Source organism: Salvelinus alpinus, chromosome 13 (genome assembly GCF_045679555.1).
Source record: "Salvelinus alpinus chromosome 13, SLU_Salpinus.1, whole genome shotgun sequence".
Classification (NCBI taxonomy): domain Eukaryota; kingdom Metazoa; phylum Chordata; class Actinopteri; order Salmoniformes; family Salmonidae; genus Salvelinus; species Salvelinus alpinus.
The window spans coordinates 24,601,920-24,620,507 of NC_092098.1; the positions used below are offsets into that span (position 1 = coordinate 24,601,920).

Consider the following 18,588-nt stretch of genomic DNA (forward strand, 5'->3'; position numbering starts at 1 on the left):
CCATATACAGTATGCAAGACCTAAACAGAGCCCCTCTACAGTGTTTGTGCATGGCCGGTGGGTCCTACTCAGACAGACACTGTGCTGTAGCATCAGCAGTCAACTCTCTGCATGGTGTATGAGCAAGAGCAGGAGCGGAGAGACTTATGGGGGATGACAGTGCATACACAACCAGTAATTAACACTTCTCTCTGGGCCTCTGGGTGCGCACGCACGCACGCACGCACGCACGCACGCACGCACGCACGCACGCACGCACGCACGCACGCACGCACGCACACACACACACACACACACACACACACACACACACACACACACACACACACACACACACACACACACACACACACACACACACACACACACACACACACACACACACACAAAATCTCTTCAGAGCTGTTGATTGGGCTGGTTCCCCAGAGCCGTGGCTGTGAGGCAGGCAGGCAGCCCTCTGGAGCACCATTATAGCAGGCTGAAGCCTCTGAGGTGGTTTCCTCTGTAGTATTACTGCTAGGCTGGTCCCTGTGGGCCCCCGCCTCATAGAGGAAGAACCAGGGGCCCCAGCCTCATAGAGGAAGAACCAGGGGCCCCAGGGACCAGCCTAGCAGTAATACTACAGAGAGCTAGCCTACAGAGAGAGAACAGACCACGCTTGAGCCCCAGCCTGGATCCCAGCCAGCCTGCCTCTCTCAGGCTCCATACAGAGCCACTCCATTAGCAGTAGAATGTTTAACAGGGATTTAAGCACCCATGCGACACCATCATTAGGGGTCAGGCCAGATAATGCCTGACCGGCACCAGATAGACCAGGGTGCCAATATCTATTATCTGCTGTAACAACTATTGACCACTGCTGCTTCCTGGAGAGACGGGACAGGGCAAGACATCTGTCAGCTGGAGAACACAAGATACATTCTTCCCAGATGAAGCGTATCCTTCTGCACTAGCACACTTTATCAGATCATTACACATAGCCTACATAATACCCACTGTACTAAATACAGGGGGGACGTAAAGCAAGAAGCACAATCCTCCGCAAAATGTTTGACTCTAAAGGATCAGCAAGGCCAACTTAAAATTCCATAAAGTTCCGTTTTCTGTAGTCTAATATGGCACTGACTCGCATAAAGCTTGTCCTAACTCTATCCTCAGACCAGATCCATGTTATTGTCCACGCCATCACCATTCCACAGAGGCTCCTTCTAGATAGAAAACATCACTGGCTTAATAGATGGATGGATGGAGAGAGAGCTCCCTAATTCTCCATCCATCCATTCCCCATTTCCTTCCCCCCTGAGGTCCCTGGGCTTGTTTTGAGAATGTGCTAACACGTTGAAAAGAAGGTGTCTCTTCTTCTCGTAATGAAGACTCCTGGGCCAGGAGGAGGAGAGGAGGAGATGTGTACACCTCCCACGAGGGGTAATTTGTCCTTTTCCTTGATCCCTGGAAACAAATACATACATCCCCCGCTGGTTCCTGTAAAGCACCAGCCCTGCTGTTATCCTTTCCCAACAATATGTTTGTTTCTGTAGTTGTGTTGTGGTGGAGGTTTATATCACATTAGGATGGGGAATAAATGACTGACGCCTGTTGGAGGTTAGAGGTGGTGAAGCCAGGGGCTAGATTTGAGGCTCAAGAAAAACTGAGGGGGTTAGAGTGAGTCAGGGTGTGTGTGGGACCAAAAGGCTCCTTAACAGCTTCTACCCCCAAGCCATAAGACTGCCGAACAATTAATCAAATGGCCACCAGATTATTTACATTGACACCTCCCCTCCAATTGTTTTGTACACTGCTGCTACTCGCTGTTTATTATCTATGCATAGTCACTTCATCCCTACCTACATGTACAAATTACCTCGACTAACCTGTACCCTCACACATTGACTCGGTACCGGTACCCCCTGTATATAGCCTTGTTATTTTATTGTGTTACTTTTTATAATTTTTTACTTTCGTTTATTTGGAAAATATTTTCTTAACTCTTTCTTGAACTGCACTGTTGATTAAGAGCTTGTAAGTAAGCATTTCACGGTAAGGTCTATTGTGACAAATACAGTTTGATTTGATTTGATTTGTGAGCAGAGAAAAGCAGAAAAGCCGTTCATTAAGACGGGGTGTTTGGGGACTGGGCGAGGGGCTTAGAAGCACCACTCATTATCCAAGGGTGAGCCCACTCTAACCACTCACAGAACATGACCTACACCTCCACTGCTGCTACAGGGACTACATTGTGTGTGTGTGTGTGGGGGGGGGTGGGGGGGGGGTGTATGGCACAAAATAGAGAACACACTACTAGGAAAAAGGGTGAGTGAGGGGACTGGCATTTCAAGATTTTTATTTTAGCACTGATTGCTACAACAGCCTACAACCTAATATATCAAATGATTACACAATAATACACATCCACATTCATTTCAATATACACCTGTCCTTCAGCTATAAAATCCCTGTCACTATTCTCTCCCTCTCACCCTCCTCCTCCTCTCCCATGTTGAGAGGGAGTCCTACCCCTGGAGACCATCCTGGCAGATTTATAGGGGTAGAGACCTCTGGGACATCCCATTCCCAACCCTCCGTCCATGTCCCCTTCTCCCCGTCTCTCTGTCCCATTCCTCACCTAAATAGCCCGATCACACATTCTTAACCCACACGTCATGCCTTCACCCACAGGATCCAATGGAGTCAGGGGTTCCATCGCATCAATCACACAAAACCAATGCAGCAAACAGCCTAGCTACACTACCGGTCAAAAGTTTTAGAACACCTACTCATTCAAGGGTTCTTCTTTATTTTTACTATTTTCTACATTGTAGAATAATGTTGAAGACATCAAAACTATGAAATAACACATATGGAATCATGTAGTAACCAAAAAAGTGTTAAACAAATCAAAATATATTTGATATTTGATATTTTTCAAAAAGCCACCCTTTGCCTTGATAACAGAGTTCAGAGATTCAGAGTTCTTGGAATGTAACGTATTGACTGACCTTCAAGTCTTAAAGTAATGATGGATTGTCATTTCTCTTTGCTTATTTGAGCTGTTCTTGCCATAATATGGACTTGATCTTTTACCAAATAAGGCTATCTTCTGTATACCCCCCTACCTTGTCACAACACAACTGATTGGCTCAAACGCATTAAGAAGGAAAGAAATTCCACTAATTAACTTTTAACAAAGCACACCTGTTCATTGAAATGCATTCTAGGTGACTACCTCATGATGCTGGTTGAGAGAATGCCAAAAGTGTGCAAAGCTGTCATCAAGGCAAAGGGTGGCTATTTGAAGAATCTCAAATCTCAAATCTATTTTTATTTATTTATCACTTGTTTTGGTTACTACATGATTCCATATGTGTTATTTCATAGTTTTGAGGTCTTCACTATTATCCTACAATGTAGAAAATAGTAAAAAATTAAGAAAAACCCTTGAATGAGTAGGTGCTCTAAAACTTTTGATCAGTAGTGTATGTGCTATCGAGCCCAAATGGCCGGATAGACTTCTTCACTGAGTCTGTCTCTCCGCTGGCCCGGGGATAACTTTGTCTCTGATCTGTTTGTGCTGTCTTGCCAACTCCTATGGCGTGACAATGAACATAAGAGTTGGTAAGACAGCACAAAACAGATCTGTCATCAGGCTGGGTTTTGGTCTGAGAGACACGGTGAGGAAGATGATGATGAGAGGGGAAGTGAAGCTATGAGGCTAACTAGCCACTACCCAGACTCCATGATGCAAGATACAGGAGCCTCAGAGGAGACCAAACTGTCTGGCTTGCTCAGTGTCAAAATCCCAGTATGCAACAGTTATCGGAGGGTGAAATGTCTCGTTAGCAGCAGAAGCAACCTGTGTGCTCGAGTGATACTGAGCCCCTCATGGTTCACAGAGGACACAAAACATTCTCATTGAACGAAAATAACTGTAGAACACTTAGGCTTGGGTTCAAAGACCAGGGCTAGGAAGCTTGAGGGAAGGTGATCATTTTAGTTAACGTCGTCAAAATGTTTTGTATGATAAACAAGATATATACAGTCTGACAGCTGTGTTGTGCTGACAGCTGTGCACCTGTTGAGAGGCAGAAGGAAACAGGTGCTACTGAGGGGAAACACACTGCCAGGAAATGTGGAGAAAAACACAGCCAACCCTGGTTAACCTCACCTTGTCAGAAAGAGAGAGAGAAAAAAAAAAGAGACAGGGGGAGAGAGCGAGAGAGGGCAGAAGGTGATGCAACAGCAGTTAACCTGTGGGGCGTGCTGAACCATGTTGTCTGTCTGTCTTTTGGGGAGGGGAAACCTAAGAGGCCATGACTTTGCGGTTTCAGGTGGATGGTAAAAACACCCCACCCTGTGAGAACATCCTCTCTCGCCTCCTTTGGAAAAAGGTCAAAGTTAATCGAGGAAAGTGAAAGTGGATGGAAATGTGCTTGTTTGTAATGAGACGGTCTTTCTCCACATTACGTTTAAAGGGGTATATCCCAAAATAAATGTCTAAGTTAGTTGTGCAAGACATTTTATAGATAAATCAATAAGTAGCATATTGTTTTTAAACGTGTGTATGTTTTTCTCCACTGACAAAACAAAAGCTGATTCAAAGGGGTGTGGTAGATTTCAAAACTCTTCTGTTGTAGTATACACGAGTATCCTCAATGGAAGGTGGCTATCGAGGAGGGGAGGACACTTCCGCTTGACTATTAACGACATGACACACTCCTTGACCACTTATCGATTTCCAGGTCACGGAGAGAGAACGGAGGACGGTCTTTTGCCCAAATGAGAATCTCCCCTTGACTCACTCCCCCTCTCTCTAGCTCTCACCTTTTTACTTCTCTCTCTCTCTATTCCCTTTATATATCTCCTCTTTCTCTCCACCTCTCTCTGTAGGTCTTTTCTTTTTCTCTCTCTTGCCATCGTTAGCAGATTCTGCCCCAGTCAGTCAGTCAGTCAGTCAGTCAGTCAGTCAGTCAGTCAGTCAGTCAGTCAGTCAGTCAGTCAGTCAGTCAGTCTAACCATGCTTCAGGGGAAACATCTCTCTGCATCCTGCTTAGAGTTGCAGCCAACCAACCCAATGCTCCACCAAGGACTGCACTGCACTGAACTCAAGGCTCAGTCACAACCATAAGAAACAGATTCATACGGTCTAGACGTTATCGTGGGCGTTTTTTCTCTCTCTCTCTCCATTTCTCGCCTTCCAGCCGGACCCACAATTATACACTTAAACAATGGTGGTGTTGTTTCGAGAGCCTGCCGCTCTCTTTCCCCCGGCACCTTCCATTCCCACCCACGCCCCCGCTCTGCCTATCCCTGCTCTCCCCCTCCAAAACGGACAAATAAATCCAGGAGGCTGGCTGTTTCCTAAAGTCAAATCAATTAATGTATTAATGAATACCACCGACTACAGTCCGGCCCTCCTCAAAGAGAAAATTACATCTTGTATCTGTCTATCTCTGTAAACATGAATTATAATCAGAGTCCCCCATGCCGAGGTGTCTGGGGAGAACTCTCACTACGCTAACTGTGTTTCCAGATGCACTCTGAATAAAACATGCCTTTTATTCTACTGCAGAAACACTATTCTATAAGCGGTTAGGCCACAGAGCAACCTCTGGTCAGGAAACAATTTAGCTCGTAAAGAAATAAATAAGATTAAGCTTACATTTGGCTTTGTATTTGGTTAGACAGCGAAAATTGGGTTTTCATTTAGGTCTACCAAGTGTGTTAAATTGAGTGACCTCATCCTCAGCTTTGTGGACTGGTGTCCCCCACAGACCCTGAGTCAGTTAGTGAGAGTATATGTGTTTATTTGTTCTTAATAAAGACTGTAGTCAGGCGAACGTCAGACATCTTTAACACACACACACACACACGGCAGTCTCTATCTACAGCTCTCTCTCAGGATACTCTACTTCTTCACCATCTCTCCATCTCTCTTTCTCCAGAAAGACAAGTAAAAGGGAAAGCTCCAGTGTTCATATTAGCAGATGGCTACTGAGCCCAACTCCCCCACTGAGTTCCCTGGCGCTCCTGAAGTACTCCACCATGGTAGAGTATAGGGAACCCTGGCGTCACAACAGTCTGTCTGGTGGTGCCATGAGGGAACCTCCATGTCTGATGGGACATGGCCCACAATGCACCTCTCCAGAAGAACTGAGAGAAGGCTCAGAGTCTGTGGAGAATGCAGTTTACTGTGCTACACTTTGACTGCTGCTTTAAAGTCAGACAGATCACTCACATTTTTACAAGGCCAACCGCTGTAAGCCAAACGACCAGTGACTTGTACTTGTAATATCAATTTACTGAATAGCTAAAAGCTCTATGTCAGTAACCTTATCAGAAGGCAGTTGGTTGACCTCACCTCAGGGTTCATGCCAAAGCAGACAGCCAGAGAATCCTGCAGACAGTATCATCCCCTCAGGTTTAAAGACTTGAACAGCATTAGAGGGGGTGAGAGCTGTAACACTATGCCTCTGATCCCCATATCCACGTCTCAGTGTGTTCCAGAGCACCCTGCAGCTATGTGCACACATCATCCAGGTATGCATGTCCTACATGCCCCAGATGGGGCCCCGCCACTGGGCCTGACACTGATGGAGAGTCCCCTGGCTGGCCCGGCTGTGCTGATTCACGTCAGCAGGGCTCTAAAAACAGGGCCAGAGGGGTGTGGGTTACACCCCGGGTCAGGAGGGCTACATCCCGCTGGGGGACCAGAGCTGTTAACCGCAGGGGAATGGAAGTTAAACAGAAATAAAGCCGGGGGTAAGAGAGAGGACAGGAAAGCTATTCTGGATATGTGTCTTGGGGAAAGTGTGACACGTGTAGCGTTTCAGTGTGAATACAGACACATGTATTCCTCGGTAGTAAGGCACACCCCGGCATTAACGACCTGCGATGATGATCAGGCAAAGGGCAAGGTATGTAAAGCAGCCATAGAGCTGAAACTGTAGCTCATGTAATAGATCAATGTCATAAATGAAGAAATTAATGTAATGTACATGGATGAAATGTAGGAGGATGTTCCTCGATGTATGCATTAGTGCTAATATTTTGTGCACGTGTGTAGTATTAATGATATTATTTTATGTGTGTGGTATTAGACTATTGCTGTGCGTGCGTGTGCGTGTGTGTGTGTGTGTGTGTGTGTGTGTGTGTGTGTGTGTGTGTGTGTGGTGTGTGTGTGTGGTGTGTGTGTGTGGTTGACCAATGGAGGGAGTTAACTGCCTCTGCTCTGATATATATATAGCTGTGATTCCCTGGGAGTTAGGCAGCAGTACTCTAATATAATGGGTCTATTAACCCCATTGAATGTTGTTCTAAGCTCTTGTGACAGATGCGTGGCCATGTGAGAGGACCAGTGGCCTGAAGGGCTCAGAGGAGAAGACACTGCCAGATAAATGGAGGGAGGGTAAGAGAGAGAATGAGACAGAGAGAAAAAAAACATGGGAGAGACACTGCCAGATAGATGGAGGGAGAAGGAGAGAATCCAATCTCGCTCCCCCTTGCAAAAATATCGCAGCCTGGAAAGAGAAACTTAAGATACCTTCGTTTTAGGTCAAATGCTCTTGCTATTTTGGCAATACGTCTCTGAATGTCATGCCAATGAAGCAATCAACTTGAATTGAAGAGAAACAGACACAGAAAGGAGAAGGAGAGACCAACCTGCTAACTCACCTTGCCTAATAATTTATATTCTTCTTCCATTCACACATATAATCTTTTGACACAAACGATCAGTCTCAGTCTTCATCATCGTAATGCAGCCATTACCATTACCATTACCATTACCATTACCATTACCATTACCATTACCATTCCCAGGCCCTCTGAATCTCAGCCACCCACAGCTCAGCTCTGATTACTCCAACTCATAATGGCTCTGGACTGTCTGTCTTTCCTATGGCTGACTGCCTGTCCACTTCTCACTCCAGCAGCATGTGGGATATGTGCTGGCTCCACTGTTGGCCACTTTAACACCGCAGGCCTGAGTGAGCCCTAAGGGTGAGGACCGAGGGGGGCGGGGGTGAGGTAGGAGGACGCTAGGCTCGGTGGCAGTGGTGGGTATCTGGTTTCCAGGCCCAATGGTGAGGACAGTGTTCACCCTTTAGAGAACAAATCTTTATATATCCCATGGGATGTGAGGTCAGGCTCTGGGCCCTGCCACGGGGCCCTGATGATGGGCACACTGTCACAGGTGGTGGTGCCCACATAGCATACTGGGACTGCTCTCCTTTCACCAGGGGGCACAGGGCGGGGGGCATCCCTAAGGGCTCAGAACCAGAGAGGATTGGTTGTTCTCACACATAGAAATATAATGTCAAAACATTGGGAATGGGAATGTCTGTTTAGTAATTATCTTTCTATGTTGTCACACACAGTATGGCCAGGCTGACAGGTCTACTGCAGCTTTGGCTGCCACTGTCACATTTCTCTATCGCCAACCTGTTGTGAAATAATAACACATAAGTGGATTACAGTGCTACTTACTGGCTGTCACAGTGGAGTAACACTACACCCCAACACAAGGCAGCAGTGGAGACAGAGAGAGTGTTGGACCTGGAAGCAAGGCAGCTGAGATGTCTCCTTTCAGGCCCTGATATATTTGCTAGTGATGGTAGGTGGCCCTATCCCTTTCTATCTCTCTCTGTAAACCCTGTATCTCTCCTGGGAGAGAGGAATTCCTAAGAGGCCCTCACCACCACAGAACAGTCCAGTTCTGTCAGTCAGCGGTCGGCTTTACCTCTCTAGCCACCCGTGACGCTTCTGTCACTCCTCACTCAGCTCATTCACAGCCTGAGCCCCAGAGACCGACACCGAGACTGAGACAGGACAATAGACCTCCATTACCACAAAGCAGTCTGAGGGACCCCCCCCCCCACTACAGAGATGTCTTTTCTTACCATTCTCACCATTACTTTAATCTCAGAATCTGTTGGTTGACTTTTACCACAAATGCTTTTTCAATGCCTTAACATGAGCAGTGAGGTGGTCTAGGAGTCTGTCATGTACTGTCAGGTGGTGTGTACATTTAAAGACATACACTTGAAAAAGGATTCTGAGTTTTAACTTGCAACATATACTCTCGACACTAAGTAGATTCATCTCTGGATTTCCCATGTTGAGTTAACAACTTAAGGTTAAGTACACAATAACATCCTCTCTCCATTTCTCTCTATCACATCTCGGACACACACACACCCATACATACACACAGAAACCCTACCGGTCTACAGGTCCAACTGCCACCTCAGTCGTGTGCTTTGTCCTGCCATATGTCCTCTGTGTGTGGCTCTATTCTCTTATTCTCTGCAGACAGACAGACAGACAGACAGAGGCTCCTTCAGCTCCATAGAGTTCCAATGGGGTCAGTTTAAACCCAGCAGGGCAGCTCGTACCACACACAGAACCACCTAGCCCAGCAGGTCATACCACACAGCCACGGGGGTGACTGCTGTGTGTCCTTACAGCAGGACAGGGCTACTCTAGTGGGGCAGGCGGCTCCCTCACTCTCTTTCTATCTGATGACACACTCCAGCATGTAGCACTGAGGGGCATTTAAGCTTGGCACGCCTGTGGTGTAGAGTAACAATCCATAGTCCCTCTAGTCCTCCCACCCCTTCTACTCCTCCCTCTCTCTATCCTTCTCTCTCTCTGAGTGTCTTTATCCAGAGGGGTGTGAGTGAGAGTAATTGACTGGCTGCAATCTGGGGAGTGACAGCTCTACTCGACACATTGACACCACCTGATTTCTGTGGGAGGGAGATGGAGATGGAAAGAGAGACATGCCCCTAGAGAGCCATCAGTCTAGCCCTCTCTGTTTACAATGGTGGAAGGAAGGAGCTAACATTGGCAAAAAACACTGCTTCTATATCCTCATATATCCTATGACTGGGGCTAAATATGTCTTACATAAAATGTTATGTACAGTTGAAGTCAGAAGTTTACATACACCTTAGCCAAATACATTTAAACTCAGTTTTTCACAATTCCTGACATTTAATCCTAGTAAAAATTCCCTGTTTTAGGTCACTTTATTATAAGAATGTGAAATGTCAGAATAATAGTAGAGAGAATGATTTATTACAACTTTAATTTCTTTCATCACATTCGCAGTGGGTCAGAAGTTTACATACACTCAATTAGTATTTGGTAGCATTGCCTTTAAATTGTTTAACATGGGTCAAACGTTTCGGGCAGCCTTCTACAAGCTTCCCACAATAAGTTGGGTGAATTTTGGCCCATTCCTCCTGACAGAGCTGGTGTAACTGAGTCAGGTTCGTAGGCCTTCTTGCTCGCACATGCTTTCAGTTCTGCCCACAAATTTCTATAGGCTTGAGGTCAGGGCTTTGTGATGGCCACTCCAATACCTTGACTGTGTTGTCCTTAAGCCATTTTGCCACAACTTTGGAAGTATGCTTGAGGTCATTGTCCATTTGGAAGACCCATTTGCGACCAAGCTTTAACTTCCTGACTGATGTCTTGAGGTGTTGCTTCAATATATCCACATAATTTCCTGCCTCATGATGCCATCTATTTTGTGAAGTGCACCAGTCCCTCCTGCAGCAAAGCACCCCCACAACATGATGCTGCCACCCCCGTGCTTCACGGTTGGGATGGTGTTCTTCGGCTTGCAAGCGTCCCCCTTTTCCCACCAAACATAACGATGGTCATTATGGCCAAACAGTTCTATTTTTGTATCATCAGACCAGAGGACATTTCTCCAAAAGGTATGATCTTTGTCCCCATGTGCAGTTGCAAACCGTAGTTTTGTACCTGTTTCCTCCAGCATCTTCACAAGGCCCTTTGCTGTTGTTCTGGGATTGATTTGCACTTTTCACACCAAAGTACGCTCATCTCTAGGAGACAGAACGTGTCTCCTTCCTGAGTGGTATGATGGCTGCATGGTCCCATGGTGTTTATACTTGCATACTATTGTTTGTACAGATTAACGTGGTACCTTCAGGCGTTTGGAAATTGCTCCCAAGGATGAACCAGACTTGTGGAGGTCTACAATTGTCTTTCTGAGGTCTTGGCTGATTTCTTTAGATTTTCCTATGATGTCAAGCAAAGAGGTACTGAGTTTGAATTTAGGCCTTGAAATACATCCACAGGTACACAGGTCAAATTATGTCAATCAGAAGCTTCTAAAGCCATGACATCATTTTCTGGAATTTTCCAAGCTGTTTAAAGGCACAGTCAACTTAGTGTATGTAAACTTCTGACCCATTGGAATTGTGATATAGTGAATTATAAGTGAAATAATCTGTCTGTAAACAATTGTTGGAAAAATTACTTGTGTCATGCACAAAGTAGATGTCCTAATCGACTTGCCAAAACTATAGTTTGTGAACAAGAAATTTGTGGAGTGGTTGAAAAACTAGTTTTAATGACTCCAACCTCAGTGTATGTAAACTTCCGACTTCAACTGTAGCTCCTTTTCTTAAGAAAACGATTAGGGATGCCAACATTCCTAAAACAGTTCTATGAATGTGTGTGTATTTTATTTGTATTTATTATGGATCCCCATGACTTCCTGCCAGGACAGCAGCTACTCTTTTTGGGGTCCAGCAAAATTAAGGCAGTTATACACAATAAAAAAAAACATGACATTAGATTTCACAACACATTAAGTGTGTGCCCTCAGGCAACTACTCTACCACCACATACAGTATCTACAACACAAAATGAATGTGTACGTGTGTGTATAGTGTGTATGTTATCATGTGTGTGTGTCTCTTCACAGTCCCCGCTGTTCCATAAGGTATATCTTTAATCTAATTTTACTGCTTGCATGAGTTACCTGATGTGGAATAGAGTTCAATGTAGTCATGGCTCTATGTAGTACTGTGCGCCTCCCATAGTCTGTTGTGGACTTGTGGACTGTGAAGAGAAATCTGGTGGCATGTCTTGTGGGGTATGCATGGGTGTCCGAGCTGTGTGCTAGTAGTTTAAACAGACATCTCAGTGCATTCAACATGTCAATACTTCTCACAAATACAAATAGTGACGAAGTCAATCTCTCCTCATTATTAATGTTAGCTGTCCGTGTACATTTAAGGGCCAGTGTGTGTGTGTGCGTGTTGTGTGTGTAATGTGCTTTCTCATTACCCCGGGCTCAGGTTTCAGAGTGACTGGATTAACAGCACGCCCAGGGTGGAAGAGGGCGAGCACACAAACCCTGGGCTGTTAATAGTCGTCCCTCTCCCCTCCTTGTTTCCTAGAAAACCAGCCCTTCACTCCCCTTCCCCTCATTGTGGCCTGCATGGCCCGCTGATGTGGCTGTAAATGTATCTACGTATCTATCTATCCACCAGCAGCACCTAGGGAGGGAGGGAAGCCAAGGAATTGGGCCACCACAACCTCTTCCTCTCTCTCTCTCTTTCCCTAAGCCCGACACCACCATTTCCCCTTTTAAAAATAACACCGCAAATTAGCGGCTAGATGACAGAGGTTGGGTTGGTGGACGGGTGGGGTTTGATGCTGATGAGCTCTGACTGTGTGATTGCTGCCTTCTGAGGCTGGAATGTGGGGCATTAGAAGAAGGGGTTCAGAGGGAGAGGAGAGGTGGGGGGGTTAGACCTGAGCTGTTTATTTGAACAGAGCTGAGCCGCCCAAACAGTCAGCTGCCTTGCTCTTTTCTCAACAAGCCCCTCGGCTTAGAGGGGGGACAACCCAATATCCCCCCTCTTGGACTGCGGCGGGCCCCCGGGGTAGGGTTACGTTATGGTGGGCCGGCAGAAGAAGGTTGAACAATGCAGCCTCTGTTGCCAGGGCTTCCTTCTCAGTCCTCACAGGGGGTGTGGGGTTCCAAATGGCCCCACTGGGCGGGCGGGCAGTGTCAGGGCTGCCCGGGGGATTCATACATCACAACACCGCATGGCAGAGAGGGAAAGAGGCTTCTGGGGTTATTGGGGCTCGGGGAAGGGCCTCCGCCTCGCCTCGCTCTCCTCCACTTCACCTCCACAGCCCAAGAGAAGCCCCAGAACAGCCCCAAAGAAGTAACAACGCAGCCCCAGTAAGAGCTAAAACAGACCAGGACCCAACACCGCTGCCACAGCCTGTTGGCTTTCCCTTTGAAAAGGCCTCAAAAAAAGGCCCTTCTATGATGTCGGCTTTACACAAAAACTTGACACATGGAATAAAGTGGGAACTCTAAAACCACAAAATCAAATAGTTCCTGCTAGAAGCGAACTGAACCAAGCGGAGTAATCTTTAACAGATGGCGACAATCCGGGGGATGTTGATGTGCTTCAGAAGGCTTATAAAAGCCTGGCCAGAGACGGAGAGGGAGAACCAATGGGCCTGCATGGTGATCAAATTGAACATTTCACAGTTCATTAGAATTTGCTTATATCAAATGCACATGCTCAACTTTATTCTCCAATATATACACTGAGTGTGCAAAACATTAGGAATACCTTCCCTTTTGCCCTCAGGGCATGGACTCTACAAGGTGTCGAAAGCATTCCACAGATATGCTGGCCCAGGTTGACTCCAATGCTTCCCACAGTTGTATCAAGTTGGCTGGATGTCCTTTGGATGGTGGACCATTCTTGATACACACGGGAAACTGTTGAGCGTGAAAACCCCAGCAGCGGTGCAGTTCTTGACACACTAAAACTGGTGCACCTGGCACCTACTACCGTACCCCGTTCAAAAGCACTTCAATCTTTTGTCTTGCCCATTCACCCTCTGAATGGCACACATACACAATCCATGTCTCAATTCTATCAAGTCTTAAAAACCCTTCTTTAAACTGTCTCCTCCCCTGCATCTACACTGATTGAAGTGACATCAATAATGGATCATAGCTCTCACCTGGATTCACCTGGTCAGTTTATGCCATGGAAAGAGCAGGTGTTCTTGATGTTTTGTAAACTCAGTGTATTTAACTAAATTTACACACACACAAGCATAACCCACCACAAATGAAGCATGTCCTCTATGCCCTCTCTATGCCGACATCTCTCTCTTGCCCTGTGTAATGGTACACCAACAGCAGAGGGCGATGTTGCACTGGCCATTGAGACTAGGCCTAGGCAGCTACATCCCTCACTATTATATCAGCCTAGCTCCACTCCCAACTCTTCAGCCATACTAATCTGGCGCGTCTTAATGAACCAACGCTGGGACAAATGGACAGCCAGACTATGTGGTGGCTGGGGTAGTATTCATAGGGAATGTACTGGAAACACATGTAGGCCTATTTGGGTCAGGTTTGAGCTGCTAACTAACAGCACTCTGTAGTCAGGTCTAATACGCCTGACCCTCGGGGCGTTGGTCTGAACCCTGCATATTTATGAGGAGAGAAAAGAGAGAGTTAAAAAAAGATAACCTCTTCTCTTGGGGAGCAATTAAAGCCCTGCATTCATCAACCCGGGCCAGATTCCTCCTTCCTTTCTCTCTCCCCCTCTCTCACACCAGCCTGGGCACCAGCTGTGTGTGTCTCCAACTTTATCCTCCGTCTCCAGAGTTCAGTGTTTACGGATTCAACCCGTAACCCTGCCCCCCCTCTGGGACCACAGTGGTGGAGAGGAGAGGGGCGGAGATGGGGTATACCACCCATGTGCTGTGCTTCCCCTTCAGACTGTTCACAGCGGGTCCCCCTACAGAAAATAACCCTCCATCTCAGAGCCCAGACGGCTGTGTGTAACGACAACATTGCCTGGTTTTCACTTCCTCTAGGTTGGTCTAAGCAGACTGGAGATCCCATGTCACTATGGGGACTAGGGGGGATTGCCATCAGGTCTAATGTACCTCACACAGGAAACTGCTTCCATATGAAGGAAACCTGGCTGGCCAGACACACCCAAAAAACCAAATGGTGTTTCTGTTTCTCTAAACTTCAAACAGACTCCCTATGGGGCTCTCAGTACAATACAGCACTAATACATTTAGTAACATATTTACAGTGGGCCTACCCTCCCAACATCACAGTAATCAGTAGCAGAGCTCCAATACTGCTTCACACAACCCAGAGCACCACCGCCATCGCTGCTGCTGCCCTCAGAGTGAACCTCTTGACAGTAAAACAGTAATCTAACAGTAATCACAACCAGGGAATCTAATCCTGTGTGTTAATCCCATCATGTCGGAGGATTTCAGTCTGCCAGGCTGAAGCCGCATGTCTGTGGAGCTCCAAGTAGCGTCCAGTCATCACGTTTCCACATCCACATCTGCCGTAGAGTGATATAAAATAGCAGTGGTTAAGTTTTTTTGAAAGGGAGAAAGATAGAATAAGACTAACAGAAGGATATAGGCGGTTGAGGAGACAGGAGCGTCTAGTCTGCTTCTGGCCTTGGCTGGTATTGGTAAACAAATCCATCCATGCATGACATGGTAACGAGGGTGGACTAGTCCCCTGACACACATACACAACTTGGCCACCATGGGGCCTCATTAGGATACGGACACACACACATACACACATGCATGCACACACACACACACACACCTTGCCAATGCCTACCACAGGGACCACTGACTGACACAGGCATAATTTATGGTGTGTTATCGTGCTAGGGGAATAAGCTGCTCTGGCCCTTAATACAGCATGATTGGAAGAAGAGTGGCTAATGTAACATCAGATCACTGGATGGATGCTGACCTGTTTGAGGGGGGGGGGGGGGTGACTGGGTTTCCCTTGTGACTAACAGAGTGGGTTTTTTGGATTCATCATCTTCACCAATCAGCAGCCTCCATCACACAAACCTCACTGATACACCAACTCTGGAGATTGCTCGCTTGAATGACCCAAAAAATGTTAATAGAGATTCCATTTTTTTTAATAACCATGTATTTCCCATCTACAGGTCTTGTTGATAAGCTTCATGTGTATTTCCATCCCTTACAATTACTGTATAAGATTGTTTTGATCACGCGGACCAGGCTATGTTCCTCGTTGCCGCTCAGTATAACATTGACGCATACACTGACACGGTGACTGAGTTCATCAGGATGTGTATAGGGGATGTTGTTTCCATTATGACGATTAAAACCTATCCAAACCAAAAAACTGAAAGCACGAACCAACGCATTTAACTACGGAAAGGTGACTGGGAATATGGTTGAATACAAACAGTCCAGTTATGCCCTCTGTAAGGCAATCAAACAGGCAACAAGTCAGTACAGGGATAAAGTGGAGTTGCAATTCAATGGCTCAGACACAAGACGTATGTGGCAGGGACTCCAGATAATCACAAATTATAAATGGAAAACCAGCCACGTCGCGGACACCAACGTTTTGCTCCCGGACAAGCTAAACACCTTCTACGTCTGCTTTGAGGATAACACAGTGCCACCGACGCGGGTTGCTCCCGAGGACTGTAAACTCTCGTTCTCTGTGGCCGACGTCAGTAAGACATTTAAGCGTGTTAACCCTCCCAAGGCTGCCGGCTCAGGCAGCATCCCTAGCCCCGTCCTCAGAGCATGCGCAGACCAGCTGGCTGGAGTGTTTTGAGAGGCTAGCTAAGGATCATATCACCTCTACCTTACCTGACACCCTAAACCCACTGCAATTTATATACCGCCCCAAAAGATCCACTGACGATGCAATCTCCATAGCACTGCACACTGCCGTGTCCCATCTGGACAAGAGGAATACCTATGTAGGAATGCTGTTAATCGATTACAGCTCAGCCTTCAACATCATAGTACCCTCCAAACTCAACATTAAGCTCGGGCCCCTAGGTCTGAACCCCGCCCTGTGCAACTGGGTCCTGGACTTCCTGACGGGCCGCCCCCAGGTGGTGAAGGTAGGCAGCAACACCTCCACTACGCTGATCCACAACACAGGGGCCCCACAAGGGTGCGTGCTCAGCCCCGTCGTGTACTCCCTGTTCACCCACGACTGCGTGTCCACGCACGCCTCCATTATAATCATCAAGTTTGCAGACGACACAACAGTTGTAGGCCTGATTACCAACAATGACGAGACAGTCTACAGGGAGGAGGTGAGAGCCTTGGCGGAGTGGTGCCAGGAAAATAAACTCTCCTTCAACGTCAACAAAACGAAGGAGCTGATCGTGGACTTCAGGAGACAGCAGCAGGAGCACGCCCCCATCCACATTGACGGTCCACAGTGGAGAAGGTGAAAAGCTTCAAGTTCCTCGGCGTACACATCCCTGACAATCTGAAATGGTCCACCCACACAGACAGTGTGGTGAAGAAGGCACAACAGCGGAGGCTGAATAAATTTGTCTTGGCCCCTAAGACCGATGCATCATTGGTAGCATCTTGTCGGGCTATATCACTGCACCGTCCGCAACCGCAGGGCTCTCCAGGGGGTGGTGTGGTCAGCCCAACACATCACCGGGGCACACTTCCTGCCCTCCAGGACATCTACAGCACCCGGGGTCACAGGAAGGCCAAGAAGATCATCAAAGACCTCAGCCACCGAGCCACGGCATATTCACCCCGCTATCATCCAGAAGGTGAGGTCAGGACAGGTGCATCAAATCTGGGACTGAAAAACATCTATCTCATGGCCTCCAGACTGTTATATAGCCATCACTAGCCGGCCTCCACTCAGTACCCTGTCCTGAACGTAGTCACTGTCACTAACCGGCTACCACCCGATTACGCAACCCTGTACCTTAGAGGCTGCTGCCCTATGTACATAGACATGGACCACTGGTCACTTTAATAATGTTTACATATAATTTTACCCATTTCATATGTATATAATGTATTCTAGTCAAGGCCATCATATTCAACTATTTCTGTACATATACTATTCCACCCTACGTATTCTTCAGATATACTACATATTCTATCCACAGTCAAAAGTTTGGACACACCTACTCATTTAGTTAATTTTTTACTATTTTCTACATTGTAGAATAATAGTGAAGACATCAAAACTATGAAATAACACATGGAATCACACAGTAACCCAAAAAGTGTTAAACAAATCAAAATGTATTTTAGATTCTTCAAAGTAGCCACCCTTTCCTTTGATGACAGTGTCACACACTGATCTGTTTCATCTGTCTTGTGCTTGTCTCCATCCCCCACCAGGTGTCTCCTATTTTCCCCATTATCCCCTGTGTATTTATACCTGCGTTTTCTGTTTGTCTTTTGCCAGTTCGTCTTGTCTCGTCAAGTCATCCCGGCGCGTTTTCCGTGTATTACCAGTTCTCAAATTCTTGTTTTCTAGTCTTCCCGGTTCCCGACCTTTCTGCCTGTCCTTATCCTGAGCCTGCCTGCGTTCTGTCCCTTTTTGACTCTGCCTTGGATTACGAACCTCTGCCTGCCCTTGACCTGCCCTTTTGTCTGCCCCTTTGTTATAATAAATATTCTGAGAACCGAACCATCCGCCCTCTGTGTCTGCATCTGGGTCATATCCTGAGTCGTGATAGTGATATGTTCAACTCATTACTGGAGCAAGTCACAACAGAAACATCCCGGGAAACCTCCCTCAGTAACCTTGCTACTAGCGATGCTTCTCCCCAGCCTACCCCGGCTTCCCGAGAACCCCGCTTACCTCCACCAGAGCGCTATGCTGGAGATCCTGGAACCTGCCGGGGGTTTCTCTCCCAGTGCTCCCTCATCTTTGAGCTACAGCCCTCTTAGTTTCCTTTGGGTCGGTCGAAG

The 18,588-nt window shown here is 46.8% G+C and overlaps 1 protein-coding gene across 8 annotated transcripts in view; it reads right to left on the reverse strand.

Moving 5' to 3' along the window:
- Positions 1–18,588, reverse strand: part of LOC139537438 (autism susceptibility gene 2 protein-like) — a 487,977-nt gene that overhangs the window by 14,512 nt on the left and 454,877 nt on the right. The gene's annotated exons all lie outside the window — the stretch shown is intronic.